Raw genomic sequence first — 19,595 nt, forward strand, 5'->3', positions numbered from 1 at the left:
CCCCAGCTGGGACGCGCTGCCCCGCTCACGTGCTTGTCTGTGTGCAGCTGGGGAGGGCAGAGAAAGGGGCGAAGGGGTGCGGCTGAGCCCGGGCCTGGGGACTCGGCGGCAGCGACAGCGGCAGCGGCGTCTGGCTTTGGGAGGCGCTGCTCGGGAGAGGGGGCTGCCGAGGTCCGAGCCTGGCTCGCACCGCCCTGCTGTCTGGAGTAATCTGAGGCTGGCTCGCTCCTCAGCTGCGGGGCTGGACCCGGTTGCCGCCCAAGCCTTCTGAGTTTCCAGTTGCAGAAAAATAAAAAAGCCCGACTTTGCGTCGTGGCAGCCAGCCCCCCGGTGTTAGAGTGGGGTCCCTCCTTTCCAGGTGACCCGGAGGCGGCTCAGGCTCTGCGCCCTGTCACAGAACAAGGGAAGTCTCCACGTCATTACGATTTTCTGGGCCAACGTTGGATTACTGAGCAAAAGCAACTAAAAATTTAAAACAAATCCTTCTTGCCAAATGTCTCAAAGGAAGTGAAGTTGCAGGGTCATCTTAAAACAAACTATCTTAAGCATTTACAAACAAGCAACAGCTTTAATAAGTGAAATCTAAGCCGGAATTGGAGTGGGAGAAGAGCAAAGGCTTTAAGAGACTTTGTTTCCACGTTGCTTTCTAAAGAGACAAAGATAATCTTAAATGGATACAGAAAAGGTGCAAGAGTCGTTTGAGACTGCGATTGGTTCACTGTTTAGACTAAGGGAAGAACAACGCGTCCCCTAACCTGCAGACCTAGATAGGGGACTGCCCACCTGCTATGCAGGGAGCTATGGAATAAAACAAGCACTTTTGGTCGGGTTTTGGAAGCATAATTCTAGGCCTGTCAGCATGGGCTTCTGTTGTTGTTTTATGTGTCCTGAGCCCAACAAAGGAACACTGCGCACACACGCACATGCACGCGCGCACACATCTGAGTCTGGATGGCTCTGCTTGAGACTTTCTATCTGACACTAAACTGTTTAATATCTCATCCTTGCCTTATGAGTACATTCTTACAATCTAACTTTGGGTTGCATATTTATGTAGGTATCTGTAGTAGATTTAAATTATATTCAAATCTAAAAATAATGACCTCTATAAATATACATAATGTCCAAGTCCAGAAAGACAATAAACAATGCATAACGCGTCTCAATCGACCCATGAAGAAACGATTACAGATGGGAATATATCTCAAGAGTTGAGCAGTTGTCTAGCATGTGCAACACCCTCCCTAGCTTCAAACAAACAGCTAAGAATATGTAAATTGATTTTAATACTATTTTTGTTTGAAGTCTAAAACACTATACCCTTCCAAAAGAGCTAAAGGAAGTATCTTAAAAGAGGAAAAGACCAAAAAACATTTACTTGTCTTCCTTTTGCTTTTAATCATGAAACTATTTTTTTAGTGGAACACTCTGGGCTCCAGAATTCAGAGTGAGCTTGGTTATGCGTGACAGTCCTCAAAAATCTGATAGCCCTCTTTGTGCCCCAGTTTACTCCCTTGTGAAGTGGAGATGGTATTTGTGCTACAGAATTATGGATGATTATCACACATGGAAAGTGCTGGAAACAATAGATGGCAATAGGAAGCCATCAATGGATGCTGGTGGTCTTCTTTTTACCATCCCCACATTCATGTGTCTGCTAGCAGCAATGAGTTGGGCTTCTGTACTTTAACCAGTTTCAACTATTCAAAAATGCCAATCATGTTAGTGAAAATGCTTCTAGACTCTCTGACATCATAGCTTCCCGGAGCATTTCCATCTGCAAAAATGGCAGTTCTGAAATCCTCAGTCATTTTCTTCCTTATGTTCTTAAGCAATTCGCTCTGGCCAGGGAGCATAGCTGTAGAATATAATCTTTTAAAAATAAAAATATGAACATTGTGTATTAGCAGGTCTAACTCACTTGAAAGTATTTTTTATTATTTCAAAAAGTCTAAACTGATAATTCAGTGAACAAGATATTTTTGAATATATATTACATTTTCCTCAAGCTTCCATTTTCTTGTATAAAAACATATAAGACATGATATTTTGTGTGTGACTATAAGTAGATACAAATATGAAGACCAGTAATATTTAGCCAAGTAGTTTAAACACAATTACAAAGGTGCCAGATATGATCTTCTAGTTCAGAAAGGCCTACTAACAACAGAATCCTAAAAAGCAAATTTTCTTATTGAATAAAACGAAGATCACTCTTTTTATAAACTACCTATTAACACATGCATTTAGGCTGCTACCAAATAAGTACATGTGGGTGAGCAGTCTTATTTCATCACTTCATAATCTTTACCAGTGTCCAAGGTCCACTCCAACTCACTTTGCAGAATTTGCTAAGGAGTTTAAAAGAACATTGCAAAATGACTTCATTGACCTTTAATCCACTTTGCGGTGATTCACGGGGAGTCAGAGTAAAACTGGAATTTAAATTGCTACAAAAAATACTGAGCAATGAGCCTTTTGCAAGCGAAATATACCAGGAGCCCACAGTTTAAAATACAACCAACTGTGTAGGGAAGATGTGCTTTACCGAATGATTCGTGGCTGAGCATTGCCTTTTGCTGGCCCTTTTCCTCCTCCTCTAATCCCTCCCCTTTTCCTGCTCCTCCTCCTCCTCTTCTTCTTCTATGTATTTGTAACAAGAATAACAATAATAAAAGTAAATGATTCCGAAGGAATGTGTTTAGAAAATTAAGGCATTAGACATTTTTCTTTACAAAAATCAAAACAAAGGAAAGATGTATTTTTGTCTGAATTTATAGACAATACAAATAGAACGTATAGAAAACGTCCAAAGTAATGCTTTCTAATTCAGGTAGCAACTCCCATGGAGGTCAGAGGACAACTTTCAGGAGTTGGTTCTTTCTCTCCACCCAGTGTCACTGGGTTTGCATAACAAGTGCTTTTCCCCCTACACTAACTGAATAGCCCAGATAGGTTTCTTTCAAAAAGAATTCACTAAGAAATGCTAAGGGAATTTCCTGTTTTCTGCCTCATGTGAAAAGGGCATGCTGGGGGTGTAATTCAGTGGTAGAGCTCTTGCCTAGCAGTCCTGGGTTTGCTATCCAGGACCACTAAAACCAAACAACACCAAAAGGTAAAATCCATAACTGTCATTTCCATCTTTGTGACAAGGAAAAAAAAGCTCATTAAACTGAAATCTTTAGTTATTTAATCACGATTGAAGTCACAGAGGAACAACTGTCCCAAAAGTTAGACGGACAAATATAGACAATCACAGCTCGTCAGGTGTCCTAATTAGGGTTATGGTTGCTGTGATGAAACACCATGACCGAAGCAACTTGGGGAGGAGAGGGTTTATTTGGCCTACACTTCCAAATCACTGCTCACCATTGAAGGAAGTCAGGACAGGATCTTAAGCAGGGCAGGAACCTAGAGGCAGGAGCTGATGCAGAGGCCATGGAGGGATGTTGCTTACTGCCTTGCTCCTCATGACCTGCTCAGCCTGTTTTCTTTTAGAACCCACGACCTCCAGCCCAGGGATACCACCACCCACAATGGGCTAGGGCCTCTCCCATCAATCATTAATTAAGAAAAATGCCTTACAGACTTGCCTACAGGTTGATCTTATGGAGACATTTTCTTACTTGAGTTTTCCTCCTCTCAGATGACTTTAGCTTGGGTCAAGTTGACATAAAACCATACAGCAGCGCACTGGGAGCTCACAGTTTACCTGGAGCCGAGCCAGAACCACAGCTGCAGGAGCACTTGCAACTCGAGTCCAGGAATCGTCCAGGCTCAGTGTAAAGCACCTCGCGAACGCAAGTCCATATGCTCTCACCTCTGGACTTTCCTTCACTTTTATTGTTCTAACTTGGCTGGGTTTCCCTCTAGGAACACAACCAGATCTTGATATGAAAATCTGAGAGCAATATCCTTTTGCTTTTGTCAAAAGGGGCAAACATGCATACACACACACACACACACACACACACACACACACACACACACGTATGGTGCGTATAGGAGAGAGAAGAAAGAGATTTAAAAGGAGTCCATAAGGAGCATGGAGGGGGAACAAGGGAGGGCAATGGAATATGGGCATCGTGAAATCAGTGGGAAGATCTAGTGGGAAGGAGGGAAGCCAGCTAGGGAAAGGCAACGAGGTGGTGAACAAAGTGTGATGACACATATGTATAAAAGTGTCACAATAAAACCCTTAGGTTGTATGCCCACCTTTAGAACACAATAGAAAATAAAGAAATAAAATAAAAATAAGAACCAAATAATTCTAGATTTCTCCTCAACTAGGCTCAACAGCCCTCCAGAAAAAAATGATTTTATCAGTCCCTTACCAATTGGGGCCTACAAAGTCAAACCAATCTAAGCAAATGAAAATACCAATTCTATTCAGTTCTAACATTGCACATTGGAGAGAGGAAATACTCGGCTCAGAGTAACAACAGGACTGAGACCCAAGCACAGGACAGCAGGAGGGCACAACTAAAGGAACTCAAGCCTCTCACCCTATAGTAGGAGTGTTCAGGGACACCCAAAGACATCATGGCAAATGAAAACATAGACACTGAAGGAAAGTTTAGTCTCTGATTGCTACAGCAAATAGTAATAGCCTAACTGTCAGTCAGACTGAAACTGTAAACTATAGGTCTGTCTACTACGTTCCTAATATAGCAGATCTGTTTTAAAATAAGAAGTGCCAAGGCGAAAAGGGGAAAAAGAAAGAGGAAGGGATTCGACAGATAGCTCAGTTGGTAAAGTGCTTATGGCTCAAACATGTGGAGTTGTGTTCAATCCCACAGCCCATGCAAAAAGTGGCATGTTTCTGTAACCCCAGAACTGGAAGGTAGAGACAGGAGGAGTCTTGGGGTTTGCTGACTAGCAAGTCCAGTTAAATTGGTGAGAGACCCTGTCTCAAAAAATAAGGTAGAGAGAGCCCGAGGGAGACTCCTAATGCCAACCTATGGCCTCTGCAAGCATATGCACACCCATGCATATGCATTCTCTATAAGTATACACACACATACACACACACACACACACACCAGTCAAGTTCTGAAATGACAATCCAAACAACAGAATCAGGCTTAAACGTAAAAGAGACTAGAAATGTAAAATAACCTATTAATACATTAAGGACTGTAATGGAAAATATGTGCAGTAGTTAATATCAGATGAGCAATGCAAGCATAGTAAAGAAAGCTTAAGAATAACTGTAAGCTCTGGGGATGAAAATAGAATGCCCAAGTTGGGCTCATCAATAGACAGACTGGACCCAGGAAAAAAAAAAAAAAAAGGAATCCATGATCTGAAGAAGATATATCAATACAAACTTCTAGAACTGAAATGCCACACCAAAAAAAATAAAAAAGGAATAATTCCCAACAACTAGGCATAGAACAATGACAAAATATGAAACCAAAACCAAACTGTAACAGAAGGGGGATATCGGAAGCTCAGAAATTTCAAAACCTAGTGATAAAAATCGAGCCATAGATGCTGGATTCTCAGAAAAACTAACCACAAAAATTGAAAAAAAATGCTTTGCATCCAGGAATAGTGTATTTAATCTGGAGACTCAAAAGAAGACGAGCTAGAAAGAAAAGACTGGGAAAAAAGGATATGAGAGGAAACAGCTTATCTACACAGAAGCAAAGACGAGACTACACCAACCTTTTTGTCAAAGCCATTCTAGCAAGAAGACAGTGAAATGAAAGATTTAAAACGTTGGGAGAAAAAAAAAAACCTCCCAACAACCCCAAATCCTATGCTTGATGAAATTATCCTTCAAAAGTATAAGAGAGTCTAAGTACCTTCCTTTCTTCGAAACGAAGTCCAGCTGACTTCCTTAGGCAAGCAAAACTAAGGCCAGCTACTGCCAGCAGACCTGCCTTGTGGGAAACGTGGAAAGATCTTGAAAACAGCACGGATCAGAAACTCGAAACCTCATAAAAAGAAAAAAAAGAAGAAGAAGAACAAAAAAAAAACCAAGGCAGGGAAGCACAGAAGAAACCAAGGAAAGGAGAAGAAAAGGCTCTTTTTTCCTTACCTTTAGTTGCTCTAACACCAGAACTCTTAAAGGGAAAAGTATTCTGTTTTCTTGCTTTGGGAAGAGTGAATGAGTGCCACCGTTGTGAAAATGGATGGAAGGGAGGAACGGGAAACTGGTATAAGCTGCTTGCGTTACCAGTGAGGCAGGATAATATTTGGAAGTGGACCCGGATTAGTCATAAATGTATGTTGCAAACTCTAAGGCAACCACGAAAATTTTTGAAGTAGAATACTGGACTGGGGATATGACTTAGTGGATAAAATGCTTGCCGTAGAAGCATGAGGACCCAAGTTTTGACCCCAGAACCCATAGAACAGCCAGGCCGGGCAAGGTGGCACACACCTGTAACCCTAGTGTAACCCTAGGCTAGGGAAGCCCAGATATTTGGATCCTGGGATCTCGCTGGCCAATTAGCCTAGACAGACAGATTTCCGGGCTCAGTGAGGGTCCCTGTCTCAAAATTCAAAAAAATAAAAGGATAGAAAGTAGTATAAAAAGACTCCTGGTGTCAGTCTCTGGCCTCCACACATGCATGCATAGGTGGACACATGCACACACACACACACACACACACACACATACACACACACACACACATATAAAGACACCCAAAACATATTAGCCATTATAACAAGGTTACAGAATACAGTTAATATGAAAAACAATCTCTTCCATGCTTAGAAAAAAATAAGCAATTAGATTTGAGTTTAAAACAGTATCATTTATACGAGCACTTAAACACGGAGCTATGCCAGAGAATAAATGTAAGAAAACACGTCTATGACTTACAGGAGGCAGGCTACAAAAATCTGATGATGTAAGAAAACAAACAGAACCTAAAGAAATGGAGAGGCGCTTCACCTTAATGAATGGGAAAATCCACCATTGTTAAGAAGTCAGTTTTTTGTTTTTGTTTTTGTTTTTTTTGTTTTGTTTTTTTTTTTTAACCCAGCTGGTCTGTAGATTCAGTGCAGTTTGGTAAAACCTCTGACAATTTACTTCGTGATTATCAGCAAACTAGTACAAAGTGAAAGCAGCAAAGGCCAGGACAGAGACGACAGGAGAAGATGAGTGGATTCAAAAGAGTGCCGCTACCTGACCAGGACCATCCGTGAAACTATTGTTATCAGGACAGTGCGGTGTTGACAAAGAACAGACAAACAGAACTAGAAGACTTGACAGCCCAGAAACAGACCCACACGAAATAGTCACCCCTCTCTGGCAAGGGACCCAAGACAACTCAGCAGGGTTTGGGGCATATGGGAGAGAAGAGGGAGTTTGTAGGAACTCCACACTTTCAGCTCAATTGTTGGGTAAGCTTACATTTTCTCTATGAAACTAAGTCTAATGATTAAAGGAAAAAAGTGAGATATTCTTTCGAGGCCATGGGTTCAAATCTTGGTGCATAAAGCAGAAGACTTAAATTTGCAAAGATGAGGCCTGGTAAAATGTTTCTTTGACTGGAGACGGAAGTGATACCTGGATATCATTCTGACCTCACAGCCAGCCAGGGGATTCTCAAATGCCACAGCTGAAGAGGATTCTAGAAATGGAAGGCACAGAGAAAGGGGTGAGCGGTCCATCTTTGAAAATCATAGGTGACAGCCCTCCTGGCCCAGACACTTGTAAGCTTTCGCCATATTTCTTCACTTATAGGTTTAATTTTAAATTGCTAAATTCACCCATTTTAAAAGTAAACGACTTCACTATCTATAGGGTAGCATGTGAACAAACAGAAGGAACATGTCTGTGAGTCTGTCTTCCCCACTTTCTGTCCTCGATCCCACACCACACCAATATGTAGATTTAGATTATGACCCTCTATTCTATTTAAGAAACCATTTGATTATAGTCAAATGTAAGTTTAGTTTAATCTGCAAGCTTGCATGCCATTTGAGAATTACTCAAGGGCCAGAACACCCTTTCATCTTGGCAGTTCTATAATTTAGAATTGGTACCTGATACACAAATGCAATCTTTCCCTTTCTTTCTTTCTTTCTTTCTTTCTTTCTTTCTTTCTTTCTTTCTTTCTTTCTTTCTTTCTTTCTTTTTAAGCATTCTAAACCTGGGGTATGCATTTTGCCCATGCTGTTTTTCCACCCAAGCTCCATGATAACCCTAGGAGGTAGAAATTATGATCAGAGTATACATCAAAAGTTAATGATTAAGCAGGTTAAAAAAAAAACTAAGTTGAGGGTTAGGGAGCAGGAGAAGCAGGGTTCTGGACCTCGCCACACCCTTTCCTATTCAAGCTACTGTAATAGCTGTGTTGGAAAAGTTCAAGGCTCCAGATTATGGTGGTGCACCCTAAAATGGTTTATCAACTATTTGACACCACTATAACAGCAGGGTGTATTTCTAAGTGGTGGCATTTCAAGAACAGCAAATGAACAAATCCTTTCAGGAAACCTCTCCGAACCTCTCTAGCTGGTGTGTCCAACTCATGACAGCAATGGTGCCCAACACAAACTCGGTTTTTTAAATATTTATTTTGTTTTATTTCTGTATACCCCCCCCGTATGTGTGTGTGGTGTGTGCATGTGGAGATCAGATGGTAACTTCGGGTATTGGTCTTCCCTTTTCATCTTGTTTGAGTCAATGTCTCTCTCTGCTTGTTTACCACGGTCTATGGTAGACTAGCTGACCTGCAGGTTTCCAAGGATTTTCCTGTCTCTGGCTGTCACTTGGCTATAGGAATACTAAGATTATGGACATCCAGTATCGCATGCGGCTTTACATGAGTTCTGAGGGCTTGAACTCGTGTCCTTATGCTTATCCAACAACCACATAACCACTGAGCCATCTCCCCCACCCCCGCACCTATGAAAGACCATTTTCCATTGCAAGCCACAATTCACTGCTCACATAGAGATAGTCATCTTCACATAGCTTTCTTTAATCGGACACTTCTGCCACCAGAGCGCACATCGGTAGCAGCAGGAGGCTGCACAAGGCTATGCCAGGACCATATGTACTTCTGAACATTGTATGCAGATCTGACTTAATTTGCATCTTTATGTTTATTTACATTTCTCTCCACTGTGGAAGGAGCCATGCATGGTGTCTGTACTTTTTTAGGTTCATATGCCTCAATTAAAAAGTTACTCTAACTTTTAAATAAGATTTATACATGTTTATGGTAATATGTGATAAAATAGATCATTGCTTAATTGTACTTTCTGCACTCATGACATATCTTTTGCTTAATTTCTTTAACATTTATGCAGTCTGTAAGGTTTTTCAAATTGTCATACATCTCACAAGGAAACATATACATGTAAGTGGATCTGAACATCAGGCCCGTGCTGGGCAGGGTGGAAAGCATTTATGAGTGATCTAGAGATAACCTATTAGTCTGTATTTCCTGCTCGTTCCTTTATGTACAAATGATAAAGTAGTACACATCATCCACTTGTGAACTGATTACACACCATATTGTTGAGTATTATCTCTTATAAGTTCACGTACATATATATATATAATGTATATACACACACACATACACACACACATATATATATTAGATCAGTTTCATGTAGTTCAGGCTAGCCTCAACCCTCTAAGTAGACCAGGTTGGCCTTGAACTACTGATTTTCTCACCTCTACCTCCCAAAAGTTAGGATCACAGCCTTTGCCTTCACTCCTGGCCTCTGATGAAGAGAAGTGTGAAGCTGAGAGATATTTACAGTTATTGTAAGCCTTGTGTGTTACTTTCAATGTAATTGGCCCCCATAATCTCGTAGGGAGTGGCACTATTAGGAGGTGTGACTTTGTTGGAGTGGGTAGGGCCTTGTTGGAGGAAGTGTGTCATTGTGGGGGCGGGCTTTGTGGTTTCATATACTCAGAATACCTCTCATTGTGTCAATTGATTTCCTGTTGCCTGCAAAATGCAGGACACCCGGCTATTTCTCCAGCACCATGCCTGCCTGCATGCTGCCATGCTCCCTGCCATGATGGACTGAACCTCTGAGCTGTAAGTGAGCCCCCTTAATTAAATGTTTTCTTTATGAGTTGCTGTGGTCATGGTGTCTCCTCACACAATAGTAAGCCCTAACTAAGACAGCTTGATATTTATAAATAGCGATTGTTTGAATTTGATTTCAAATTAAAATACGCTCTTCTAGATAGATTTTACATAAGACATTTTTACAGAGAGGCAAAGCTGATATAGTTTCCTCTGGGCAAGCCATATCAATTTCCTTATCTAGTTGTGAAAGCTCTCAACCTCAAATGAGTTACAAATAGAGAGAATTGCTTTCCGCATAGTTTAAAAATTAGCTTTTACTTTCTCTAGTCTTCACTATCCACAGAGTTAAGACTCCGAGTTTGCATCACACATATTATTTTCAGCTGGAAAAAAATGCTAAATTTCTTCATGGCAGATGATTGACAACTTCACAATGCAGTTTGAATCAGTTTAAATTTAATCTGAGTTTTCTTACAGTGAACTGTAAAAAGCATACTGCCACTCTAAGAATCCTTTTTTAAATTTACTTTTATTTTATGCGTATAGGTGTTCTGTCTATGTGTATGTCTGTGTACTCTGTGCATGTCTGGTGTCAGTGAAGGCCAGAAGAGTGTATGGGACCCCTGGGACTGGAGTTACAGGTTGTAATCCACCGTGTGGGCTCTAGGAATTGAACCCCGGTCCTCTGAAAGAGCCACCAGGGCTTGTAACCACGGAACCATCTTTCCAGCCCTCCCCTCTAGAATTTTATAATGTAGGAGGAGTTTTAAAGAATCCAATCCATCTGCTAGAATCTGAGAATGTCACCGCCATTATACAAATTAACATTACGTAGTTGACACCGACTTGAAGCCAAACTTGAAATTTGTTCCTGTCTGTAGAGGAAAAGCGTCTTGAAGCTTTGCACACAGTCTGCTGAACATCTGGCCAGACATCTCCGAATAATAAACTCTTGTTAGATGGCGAATGCTCCAGAATGCCTGTGCATTTTCATCCAACCCTGTTTCCATGGCACAGGGATAGCCTCCCCCTCCCCAACTCCACGTCGTAAGTCAGGCAGTCAGGGGATGAAAGGTTAATAAGGAAAACTCAGAAGGTATCTTAGGACAGAAATGCTCACTCTAAAAAGCTGTTTGTGTGACATCATCACTCTCCCCAAAACAACTATGGTTTCCATCGGGAGGAAAAATACTCCCCAAACATTAAGAATGCCGGTGACGAGAACATCCTGAAATATCTTTCCTCTAGATGCTAATTTCCACTGCAAGTTGCATCTTTTTCTTTTTCCAGTCATCTGGGATTTCAGAATAAGCATTTAAAATAAAATTTGTAGTAGAATAATTAAAGCAGAAGTGAAAGAAGGGTCTCATATTCATATTGCTTAATATTTATCTTAGCTTGGTTTTCTTTCCATGCGCCCCGAGCCAATGGCAACTCATATTTTCCAAATATCGGGTGGATAAAGTTTCTCTTTGATTTTCTTTTTCTTTTTTCTTTTTTTTCCTCTTTTAGGTGGGTAATGCAGAACCATTAGCTGTTTGGCTCTTCCGTCGGAAAACTTAAAAAGTTTCCTCTGGTTAAGTGTGTCAGAACTTGCCTGTGAAGAACCAGAGCCGTTCACGAGAACTTGATTAATTTTATACCAGGACTTGCAAAGACAGGTCGGTTCCTCCTGCGTAAGTGACTGTCCTGAGGAAGCCAAAGCTCTGCAGAGTTCTCTTGTGGTCTTAATATTAGGATAGAGACAATAAAATTAAGAATACGCTGTGTGCCGAGCTTGGGGGTGGACCTTGGGAATTATATCCACTTCTTAATGAGTGCTTTCTAAGTTCTGGCTTCAGCTCCACACATCACCTTTGGTCTACTCTTCTGAGACCGGAAGTGACTAACAAAAGACTGTCCTGTGAGTTACTGACGTTTCTTGGTTTTTGTTTTGCTTTTGGAAGGTAAATGTCTGGTCCCTTGAACTGACTTGTCCTTCGTGTCACCAGGCAGCAGAAGCTCTGACTCCAGATATCTGTGTCACATTTCTCCAAACCCTGTTGGTCTTGTATCCCATTAACAAGGTCTTTGGTCACTAGGTTCAGGGTCAGGCGATGGCCTCTAGGCCTGGCTAAAGTGTTTCTTTGATATCTGCAGCTGGAGTAAAGACAATCCCAGAGGTAGCTAACATAGGGCCTGTAGGAAGAGGGAGCCGACAAGAGTACGTGGTAAGGAAATGGGAAAGCATCTCAAAACATGGTAATATTGGTGCTGTGATAGTGATCCATACCTCAAATGCATCAAACTCACATAAAGTAAACATTGTTTTATCGCATATAAAGTCTTGCCTCCTACTCACCGAGTGCTCTCCTAACCTCTGCTCCTATCTTTGATGTGAGCCTATCAGGCTACATCTAGACTATGAGTTTGTTGATCACCCAGATTTTGTCTATGCCATAGCCTTTGGTTGTATATCTTGGTTCTGTCTGTGGCAGAGTAACTCCTGGCACTCAGTTTTTTTCTTCCCCCAGAGCTTTTCAAACCCTGGTGTGCTATCACTACACTAACCAAAATATTCAACTTGAATGATGTCCACAAGCAAGATGGAAAATTTGAGAGGTAAGATAGCAGAATGATGTCTCACTGGTCGGAAACAGAGAGAGCAAACAGAAAGGTCAGACAGAGGAGGCTAGAAGCTGCCTCCTCCCTGCTCAAATGCTGGCGAAACCACATTGAGGGAGTGAATGCTGCTAATATTACAAGGCAAACAGTCTGAATTGAAGGTAGACACCTCGGACACACGGGAGGGTCTCATAGTGTGTGTTAGCATCCATCGAGATAGACATGTTCTTTCATGGTTTGGAAACCTGGGAACCACTTTTTGGAAATATGAAGCTTGCGTATTACCTCAAGATGGAGAAAAAAAAATCAGACCAGGCCTTTTAAAAAAAAAAAGTAAATTTCAAAATGTTGTCATATTCAAAATGTTCTCCACCAAGTACAGCTCCTTGCCATCCACTGCAGCTGCTTGTGATCTTGTTGTTTCTTTCATTGTGCTGCTGTTATTAAAAACAGGGCTCCACAAACACTGTAGAAGCTTAAGAAAGAAGGGATGGTGTAAGAATGACACAGTTTCCTTGGAGGTCTGATGAGTAAGCATGTTGGACAACTGTTGGCTATCCCAGAACGTGAGGGAGAATGTGTTGGAGAGCGCTAGTCTATGATATAGTAAAGTGAGCATTTGTGTGGACCAGGAACTTGTGTTCTGCCAATCACAATCTAAATGGCCCTCCCTCCTTCGGGCCTCATTTTCCTCATTTGAAAAATCAGAGAGTTGAGATGAATCACTTCTAAAATAGTTTGTCCTGGGTTAAAGGTGTGACTCAGTGGTAGAACATTTGTCCAGCATGAGTGAACTCTGGGTTCAACCCAAGTACCACTATTTAAATAAGTACAGCAGTCAATAGGTAGAGTGATCCCACATAGTCCTTAGAGGGACAAGACATAGAAACACACAGCAAAAAAATCAGAACTAGATAGGTGGACACGATTAATTTTGTTAACCTACAAAATCCCAAATCTTTCACATATGATCATAATACTTGGTATTTTCATATCCTCTCATATTCATCACCCTGTTTGGTTTTCAAAGCAGTCTTGCTACAGTGTTTGACAGAGTGCACTGAGAAGTCGGATCACAGAAAGAGAATATCTGGGGAAAGAGGGATTCTATATGTCTGGATCTTCTGCCTGTTGGTTACAGTTTGTTTTGTCTTCTAGACATGCATCATCTTTTGCAATGATCACGAGGATGTAACAATGCAATCTAAGTAGGCTAAAGTTGAGACTCCAACACAGCTATGGACAGATACAGACAACTTCTTTGTCACCTAAATTTATTTGCGTCTAGTGCATTTAATTTGATTTATGCAGATACTGATATTATGCTTTTAGGGAAAATAATTGGAATAATGCTAATTGTCAGATTTCAGGCATCGATAGGTCCCTACATGCTGAGAAGGATCCAGTGGGAGCACCCAGCTGACTCTCTAGGCAATTTATCCTATAGGGGAAAGTCTTGGTATAAACAGGATGCAGATACAAAAGCTAAGGAGTTGAGCAGAGTAATTCTGTTTCCTTTTAAAATGTGTTAGGGCTTAAAAAGTCTTGCTGAGGGACTCTAATAAAATATGATACAGAAGAAATAAACTGTTTCCCTTCCCACTTTGTGGTCAGGACTGCTAAATAGTTACAATGAAACAAACAAGATCACAAGCAGCTGCAGTGGATGGCGAGAAGCTGTACTCGGTGTAGAACATTTTGAATGCGACAGCATTTTAAAGTTTACTTTTTTTTTTTTAGGCCTGATCTAACTATGGAGATCAGGGCTGACCTGGAATTCATCACTGAATTCAGGCTGCCATAGAACTCTTGAGCCTTCATGCTTTGGTATCCTAAACGTTAGGATTACAGGAGTGAGGGAGTGAGCTGCCAGGCCTGGGGCAAGCAACACTAGAACCTGCCTCCAGCTGACGATACTTAGTTTCAGCAGAGCCCCTACCTGGCAGCACCCAGGCACCATTAGGAAAGTGAAAGTCCTAGACTAAAGAACTAATGGATGTGAGCCACGCCTCTGCTGTTCTCAGGGTTCTTTTGGAGGGTGGGAACTCCTGACTAAACGGAAGGGAGCACTTCTGCTAGCAAAATATTGTACTGGCTTATAAGACAGTGAGTACTGTTGTCTGGATTTGGGCGTGTTTGAACCCTTGCTATTCCAGCATGCTTTCTGATTAGAAATTCCTAACTTATGTGAACCATCGGCTTCCTCTAGCTTCTATACAGCGTGAACTGTTTTTGTCATCCGATTACTTGAACAGTTTTCCAATGAAGGTTGCCAATATGCACCTTCTCAAAATTCATTTTGTTTAAGTACTTCATTAACTGGATAAAAGATGCAATTGCAAACCTAAATGGTATTTTGCATTTGCTAATTTCCTCTGCTAAATCTGCATTTTCTTCACTGAGTAAAAAAAATGAATTATATCAAAAAATTTACAAATCTTGCTGACAATTGGTTCCATAAAATTATTTGACTTTCTTTATGTAGAACAAGCACTGGACAGTGTTTTCTGCCAACACTGTATTTTCTTTAAAACAGTCATATTTTCTATCGGTAGTGCAAAAGTGACCGAGTTGTGAATTAATATTTTTTCAATGAGTTGATGTACAATAAAGTTGAGTACAAGAACTTTAAAGCTTAGTTCCCAAAGTTTGTTCTGGAACCATCTAGTTCCCTAGTAGTACTTCAGTTTCATCAAACCAAAATTTTGCCGTTGTCTGAGACAGGGCCTCACTCTCGAGCTCAAGCTGGCCGCCAGCTCACTGTCTCCTACTCAGCCTCACAAGGGTTGGGATCACAGGCCTTGTCCACCAAGCCTGGCTAAGCCATACAGATGCTATAGTGTTGTTAGTTTCAAAAGAATTGGCAGGACCCCGTCCTTGCGATTTCAGACATTCCTGGGTTAACAAACAGTTGTCGTTAGAAAACTTTCCTTGTCAGAGCTCTTTAACCACTCAGCAGGGGAAATTTTTGTTTGTTATGTTCCAGTTAGTTGCTTTTCGATGTTATCTGACAACTCACAGACACATTTCCGAAGTCAGTCACAGACCAATGGCAATTCTTTCAAAATACTGGATCTGCTTCATGATTGCGTACTCTACATTCATACGGCAGTCTCAGCAATTGTTTGAGTATTCCCAAGGTTTATATCGATTTCTAAAAAATGTTAAGACCCATTATTCCAAATCATCATCATTGTGTGTATGTGTGTGTGTCTTTTAAACTAAGGAAATAAATAGTGTTGCATTCTTTAAAATTATATCTGAAAATTTTGAATTTTTTTTTAGATTGTCCAACATCATCAAGATATTTTCATTTCAAAAGTTCCAAGAGTATTTCTTTTATCATTATTTTAAAAAAATTTCTTGGTCTTTTGCCTGTATGTATTTCTGTCTGTGTGAGGCTGTTAGATCCTGGAGTTATAGACAGTTGTGAGCTGCCATGTGGGTGCTGGGAATTGAACCTGGGCCCTCTGGAAGAGCAGTCAGTGCTCCTAAGCGATGGCTGTCTCTCCAGCCCAGACCAAAGCATCTTAATGACTTGACAGGATCAGATCAGTCAGCACAGAAGCATCACAATATAAAACATACATAGCGCCTTGAGCTGAATGTGCTTGCGATAAAGTCATTTGTTGATGGCAAGTTATTTTGAAAAGTTCCCTTTAGTACTTGACATAATTAATGATGGGTTAAAGGACTTGTAGAGTTAAATAAAACTTTTTTTTTTTTTTTTTGGAAACAGAGTTTCATGTAGCTAAGGTTGGTCTTGAACACACTGCCTTGTTGAGTCTCTATGACCTTGAATTCCTAATCCTCCTTCCTGTGCCCCAAAGTGCTGGGATAGAGACATGCACCACCTGGCTAAAACTCATCTTATTTCATCCTCCAAATCCAGTCCATGAGAAACAGCACAAAAAATTATGCATAGCATCCGATAGGCATCCAATAGTAGCAAACAGGCACACAGGAGCCACATCTTTTCTTTAAGGTCACGAACTCAGGTGGTAAGCAGGAGGAAGTCGGCTAGTCACAACCCTCCTTTCGTCAGCTTCCCACACTGATTTTATGTGCCTTTGTGCATTTTCCATTAAGCACAAATGTCAATGTTGCTAGTCTGATGCGCAAGGAAATCCAATAAGAGAAATGAAATATGAAGAAATAAGATTATCATTTGCATTTTGGAGAGAATCGCACCATTATAATACTTGAGAGCTATCTTTTTTTTTTCCACTCAAGAATATACTTTCGGCCTCTTGTGGTCAATATCACTATTAAAATGCCTATGTCAGAAATACTTGGGGTGGAAAAAGTGTTATTTGAAGTTCATGACAAGTTCTGAAACGAAAGTCAGAGCACAGACTTCCGGAGGCTCTGGCACAAGGCTGTAAAGAATTCAGGCCGTCTAAAAAGTTGCTTGATAGGTTTGTGGCCACCGTGAAACAGACCATATGAACCATAGGACCTCTAGGCCTCAAGGGGTTCTGCAGTTGGAGCTGCCTACATGAAACTCACGTGGGAACTACTTTACACAATGCTCCCACCCCAACCTTCTCCATCCAATAATGGCACATTCAACTGTGGCTGCTGAGAATACCAACTGGAAGCTTCTGGCTCTGTCTCTAGCCATAGAAAAGAGCCTTGGCAAAATTTGTACCACCTCCGATGGGGTAGACTGCAGTCCACAGCTAGCCTATTGCTAGTGAGATGGCACGGCACAGCCTCCCCGGGGCTGAAACGACTTGGAAAGGTCAACCCAGCCTCTAGCTCAGAGACAAACAGGTTGTGCCCTGGCTTCTCCCACTCCCCAGATCTGCCTTCCTCTCTTTGCATGTCCATCTCCTTACAGCTCTCCTAAGAAATCTTTTTACCGAAACTTTCCGGCTCAAAGGATGCTGCCAGGAAGCCAGTCTCAGGAACTGCTTTAGCGAGTTACACCAATTTCCAGACTAAGTGAGCTTACCAGCCTGGTGATGGTTGTAGCTTTGTTGTCACATCCTTGTTGTTGATCTCAGGCAAGTAAATGTCCATTGGTTTGTTCATGTTTTAAGAAGTTTCTTCGTTATATAACCATATATAGAACAGGTACAGTGGGTAAGTATAAGTATTTACCTCTAAGTGCAAAGTGGGTTGATTGCTTTTTCTCTCCCAGGAGGGAACTGGATGAAAAAGTAGAGGTGGACATGAAAGGGCAGAGAGGTCACAAAGAAAAAGGTTTCCTTCACACAAAGTGAGATCTCTCGAAAGTTCTGCAGGTCTGAATGTCGCCCACAAAGACTCCAGTAGATTAAAAAATTTTTAATACATTGTTACTATACATTTTTACAAAGTGAAACTTTTAACTTCATATTTCAGAAATAGCCACACTAAAGAACTTAATTTACAGAAGAGATTACCCTAAATCCAATCCTTTCTTATTTAGGATAGGGTGTGTGAGTGTGTGTGTGTGTGTGTGTGTGTGTGTGTGTGTGTGTGTATGCGAGCTGCAATGTGTTCTTAGTCCTGGGGGTTTTTATGGCTTAGAAGGGGAAGCTGTGTCAATTTAAAAAATTCTTTGAATATTTCTCACAAAACATCCTCAAAAACACTACTTTCTGACCAGAATTTCTAGTATACTACTTAGACCCACAAAAAAACCTCTTACATGTTAATCCTAAAAATTAAGACCCAAATGATTTTGGCCGAAACCTTTCTTTACACGTGGAGTTTTGGAGTCTAAGCCACGGAAACTCCAGATTCACACCTGTGAACAAGGGGCTTGGTTACATAAAATACATATCTGGTTTCTGACCAGGTTTCCATGGCAGAGCTCCTAAAATCCCTGTAATTTCCTGAGTGATTAGGGTCTTTGGCAGATCATTTGTTTTACTGTTTGGTCTTTGACCCTGGTTTCTGACACAGAACCACCTGTCTCTTAGAGTTTCCTGGATCTCAGGAAAAAAAAAAGTGACTCTTGTTGATGGTCCAAAGAAATATCAAATAGTATTAGATAGAAGTCTGGAGTTTTCTACCTACTTTTGCCCCATACTCCAGGAAGGGGAGGAAGGGTAACTGACCCTGCCAATGGGAAGCCTCCACTAAGTCGCCTATAGTATGAAGTTCAGAGAGCTTCACTGTGGGTGAACGTGCCCATGTGCCAGGAGGGCACCGCACAACAATTTCAAGAAGCCCCTGCCTTGGGATCCTTTTGCACCTTGCTTTAATATACCTTTTCATCTGGCGGTTCATCTGTGGCACTCAAAATATCTTTTGTAATCAACAGTAAATGAGCCATTTTCTGGGTTCTCTGGGCTGCTGGAACAAATTACTGAGCCAAAGGAAGGGGGTTGCAGGAACTTCTGATGAGCTGACATGCGGCACAGACGCTCTGACAACCTGGGGACTAATTGCTTGTGGATGAAGTGGGGAGTGGGCTTGTGAGGTTGAACCCTTCATCTCTGGGATCTGATGGCATCACATGGTATCGGAGGTGAGTGCAGAACACCCAACTAGTGACCCAAATCCTGCTGGCATGGGTGCATTCTCGTGCGTTTTGGTCACAGACATGTTCTTTGTGGGGTGTGACTGTCGAGAAGAGAAGCGGTGTGTTTTCCTACGTCTGATGTCAGCAGTAGAGCGCCGAGAAGAGTGGAGGAGAAAAGCTTTTTTTTTTTCCTATTGTACCGGATGTCATTTGCTTACAGTGGGATGGTATGACTCTCTCACCCAGAAGCTTCCACAGCCAGCACTTCCTGTCCTCCCCTTGCACTTTCAGGCCACTTAAACTGTCATTTTGTTGATATTTGTAAAAATAAAAATGACCCACAATGACTTGACCTTGCAGTGTTTGATTTTACAAAGTAAAGTGTGTAAAAGTGAGGCATATTCCAGAGGCTAGGAGACGGCCCTACAGTAAGAGTATTGGCTGGTCTCACAGAGGACCTGGGTTCGATTCCCAGTACCCACATAGTGGCTCACATCCATCTGTAACTCCAGTTCTAA

The 19,595-nt window shown here is 41.4% G+C and overlaps 1 long non-coding RNA gene across 1 annotated transcript; it reads left to right on the plus strand.

Moving 5' to 3' along the window:
• The first annotated feature begins 9,901 nt into the window (after positions 1-9,901).
• Positions 9,902-15,877, plus strand: LOC146892368 (uncharacterized). Its single transcript, XR_015004424.1, has 4 exons — positions 9,902-10,022; positions 11,529-11,677; positions 12,530-12,617; positions 15,607-15,877. It is a non-coding gene; the product is annotated as an uncharacterized LOC146892368 (long non-coding RNA).
• Positions 15,878-19,595: the final 3,718 nt, after the last annotated feature.

Source organism: Myodes glareolus, chromosome 11 (assembly GCF_982192425.1).
Source record: "Myodes glareolus chromosome 11, mMyoGla1.1, whole genome shotgun sequence".
NCBI lineage: Eukaryota > Metazoa > Chordata > Mammalia > Rodentia > Cricetidae > Myodes > Myodes glareolus.